This window comes from Miscanthus floridulus, chromosome 10 (genome assembly GCF_019320115.1).
Source record: "Miscanthus floridulus cultivar M001 chromosome 10, ASM1932011v1, whole genome shotgun sequence".
Lineage (NCBI taxonomy): Eukaryota > Viridiplantae > Streptophyta > Magnoliopsida > Poales > Poaceae > Miscanthus > Miscanthus floridulus.
The window spans coordinates 76665981-76670573 of NC_089589.1; the positions used below are offsets into that span (position 1 = coordinate 76665981).

General features: G+C 39.3%; 1 non-coding gene across 1 annotated transcript; it reads right to left on the reverse strand.

Moving 5' to 3' along the window:
• Nucleotides 1-1573: 1573 nt before the first annotated feature.
• LOC136490538 (small nucleolar RNA R71) lies at nucleotides 1574-1680 on the reverse strand. Its single transcript, XR_010767817.1, has one exon. It is a non-coding gene; the product is annotated as a small nucleolar RNA R71 (small nucleolar RNA).
• Nucleotides 1681-4593: the final 2913 nt, after the last annotated feature.

A 4593-nucleotide genomic window follows, 5' to 3' on the forward strand; every position in this document is an offset into this window, starting at 1 on the left:
GACTAGAAATTAGGGTTTCCAGAGAGAAGAGAATAGAGCTCCAATTCCTTAAGTTCTAGTATAGGCTAGCTAGCAAGGTTCAAGTTGAGTGTGGGCTATTGCTCAGGATTACTGATTCGCTGTCTGGAGACTGGTATAGCCATTGTATCTCTCTTATTTATGACTTTTTGCTACTTCAATGCTATGTTGCCATTTATCATGATCCTAGTTTGCTCTACTTGTATGCTTGATATAGTTATGATTGATGATGAATTTATACAATGTTTGCAAAGCGCATAACTCAATACTTGAGTAAGTTAAGTGGTCAACATTATGTAAGCATGGTGCTTAAATATTATTTACCTACGGATGCATTCTACACTCTGGGTCATGTGGTAGATTGTGGATGTGACACTCCCGTTGAGTCTTTTGTAGTCCACTCCCCATTTATAGAGTAAGTAGAACCCAGTTGCGAAGGGAGTCAAGCTCTGTTCTTGATCTTCCTTAGTAATGTTCCTTATGCATAGATCCAAAGTTAATTATGCTATAGATGAGAGTGTATATACTTGGGTGTACAAAAGACTTAGTAAATATGGAATGACTTAGGAATATGTTGCTCTTAACGAATCTCCTGCTTAGCCTTACTATATTTTATGAGTATCTATTTCTATCCCTGGAATACCATTAATACCTTACATTTATCATTTACTTATCATTTGAGTTACCCCTGCCATAGCATGAGACTAGTTTTATCATAAGTATACTTATTTATTAATATCTCTATGCCAACCTCATTGCTCCTCCCTGTGGATAAAATATAAATAATGATACCTGGTATACTCCTGGGTGAAATGCTACAATGGTATATTATCTATGCGCTTGTAGATTACTTTTATCATATATAATTTTCTCTAAATTTACAAGTGTCATTAATAAGTACCAACAACGCATTTCTAGCATCATGCTAGGGATGACAACTTAGTAAAGTGTGATGCTAAGAAATGTCAACAAGCATTTCTGGCGCCGTTGATGGGGAGGGGCACATTTCTATAGAGAATTGATCAAATAAATACTTATTGATGAAATCATAACACCTCTGTTTTAGTAGGCTTACCCTTGTTTGTCTTTGTTCATAACATTATACAGGGTATTGCAAAATTGGTTGTGATTCACCAACAACTTCCAGTTAGAATCAACATAATCAAGAGGTAGCTTAACACCAGTTTCTAAAGCTATGGCTGACAAGACTCTGCGTGAGTTCTCTGCTCCAAGCACTAAGAATATTCGCACTGGACCAACACTCAAAACTAACAACCTTGAGTTTGAGCTCAAGCCTCATCAACATGCTGCAAGCTACCCCATTCAGCGAAAAGGCACATGAAGATGTTAGTGCTCATCTTCAGAGTTTCCTGAAGATAAGCAGCACAATCACAATCAAGACCATTGCTCAAGACATCATACTACTCCGCCTATTTCCATTCTCGTTAGTGGGAAGGGCGAAGTAGTGGTTCTACACCAACAAAGATAACATCAACATGTGGGCAAGATGTTCGACGGCCTTTCTAGCAAAGTTTTTCCTTATAGGCAAGATCAATGCCTTAAGAGGAAAGATTTCCAACTTCCAACAACAGAAGGGAGAAACCATTCCAAAAGCATGGGAACGTTTCCAAGAATATGTTTTGGATTTTCCTCATCATGGAATGGAAGATTGATTGCTCATGCAAAGTTTCTACCATGGATTAAGTCAAAAAGCTCATGAACAACTCGATGCTACTGTTGAAGGATAATTTATGTCACTCACCCTTGGGAAAGCTGAAACTCTTATGGAGAAGATAGCTTCTAATCAAGGCTGGTCATCATGTAACATCCAATCATGCAATAAGAGTGAAGAAGTACCAGAAGAGGTATGTCCACTATCAACCAAGATGGACGTCTTGTTGAACTAGCTTGAACAACGAGCCAATTACAAGAAAGATCATCAGGCCATACAAGATGCTTTTAATGCTCAAAACATCTATGGAGAGTATTTGGGGGTTGATTTTTCTGAATATCAAGAAGATGCAAACACCATCAACAACAATTCTGCTCCACAACAACAGCAACAAGGATGGAATCAACAGCAACAATGGTCAACTTACCAAGGTAAGTATCTAGGTAATTATTATAATTTTTCTAAACCTAATCAACCATCCCTGAGAGATCTAATTGTAGAACATGCTAAGATTAATGAGAATATTTCTAAGAAGCTTGCTTTTAATGATAAGGTCCTAGAAAATATCAACACTAAAATGGATAGTTTTTCTTCTACCATCAAAGACTAACTTAGTTATAATAAAAAAGATAGAATCTCAATTAGCTTAGTTGGCTGCTGCTATGCCTTTTGCCACTAACCTTGAAAAGGTCAACGCCATAACTACAAGAGGTGGCAAGTCTACTCGTGATCCGCCTTATCCGACAAGGGTAGGTAAGACACCGGTAGCAGTGCAGGAAGAGGAGAAGAAGGATGATGAAGTTGAAGAAGTTGAGCCACAAGCACAGGAAATGATGCAAGATTTTCATCACACCACCTTCCTACCATTTCCACGCAGAAATAGAAAAGACAAAATGGATGAGCAGTTTGGTAAGTTTGTAGAGGTAATTCAAAAGTTATATATCAATATTCCTCTGCTAGATGCCATACAGGTACCTACCTATGCGAAGTATCTCTGAGACATCCTCAACAACAAGAGACCACTGCCTACCACTAAAGTAATCAAGTTAATGGAAGAGTGTAGTGCGGCCATCTTGAATACATCACCTATCAAGAAGGATCCAGGATGTCCCACTATCGGCTGTTCGATCGGAAACCAGAATTTTGATAATGCGTTATGCGATCTTGGAGCAAGTGTTAGTGTCATGCCCAAGAAGGTCTTCGACAAGCTTGATTATTCAACACTCACACCAACATTGATGTGCCTGCAACTAGCTGACCAATCGGTCCGCTACCCTGCAAGAATCGCCGAGAATATTTCGGTAAAAATACTAAAGTTCTTTATTCCTGTGGATTTTATAGTACTTGATATGCAGGAGGACATGAAGACACCCCTCATACTCAGGAGGCCCTTCCTGAGTACTACAAATGCGCACATTGATGTTGGAGCCAGAGAAATCAAATTTCATATCAATGGCAAGGAAGAGCGTTTTGCTTTCAAGCCAAGACCGGAACAATGCTCTAATTTGGAGTGGCGTGAAAAACAAGTATCAAGGTCACCATCTCCAAGACCAAAGGACATACCCGAAGAATAAATACAACTGAGAAGTCTGGTTCGGCGGACTCAAAATCCCAAACCCTCGCCGGGGGGTAAATCGGTAGTTATCCATCTTTATGTTTCACATGACATCAATTATTTTACTTTTGCATACTTACTTTTGACACTTGCATTAGAAAAATAAAATAAAAATCCTCACCATGGCATCATAAAAATTCAAGCCCCATGTGAGTAATTTTTACGAAGCGTAAAAACTCATAAGAAATATTTATCGTGGAGGCATAAAAATTTAAAAATACTATCCATTCATCTTCTTATATTTCAAAGTTTCATAAAATATTTTTTGCATCGCATATACATGTGTATATGGTAGAAATACAGGAGACACATGGGACCCACTCAACCACTACCCATCACCTCCATTTCCACTCTCCTCCACTCTGCACCATCCAGGACACATTTCCACCGAAAGGAGCACTCAACTTGCTTAATCATAAAGCAATAAAATATCTAGAGAGAGGAGAGACCATTTGGCCATGATGTGGGGCCGGCCGTTCCCACCACTTGTCCAGCCGGCCTGCTGCTCGCCCATCTATAAATACCACTCCTTCTGGTTGCTCTCGGCCTCAAACACAACTCAAAACCAGCTCCCAAGTTCGAAATTCCAGTTCTCAATTTCGTAGTTGAAAATTCTCTTGGTAGAAGTAGTTTTGGAGTAAGAGAAAGGGTGAGAAAGTTTGAGAGTAAAATATTGAGAAAGAAAGAGTGGAAGTGCTGCTAAAATTTGAGCAAGGATTAAGAGAGTTTAAGAGTGGTAGTGCTGTCCAAATCAAGAGAGAAAATAAAAAAGAATCAGGGTGGAGGTCATGCCAAAATCTTGATTAGAAATTCATTAGGTAATCTCGGACGACTAACCCTCGGACGATTGACCCTCGAACAATTGACTTCTGGACGGCGAACCACTAACATATTTATTTACTTAATCCGTTCCTCAAGTTGTGTTGTCTTGTGTTTATTTTGCAGGAAGATGAGCAAATATTTGGGCAAGCTCAAGCGTGCGACATCGTTCCGTTCAACAAGAAGCTCATCTTCTCAAGCAAGACATGGAGATTGATGCTCCATCTCCTGCTGTCGGAGCATCGTCCTAGTCATCCCCTACTGAGAGAAACATTCTTTTGCAAGAAAAGTAGCTCAAGCTCCGGGGCAATACGGAGAAGAACATCTACAAGCAGCTGAAGACCCAGAGGTTTATTCTCACTCCTTGAGAGAATTAATTGCTGGTCAATCCAAAATTATGGAGGGATTATCTAGAAAGGTAGCTTCCAATAATAAAATTCTAGAGAACATAAATAATAGAATGGATAGC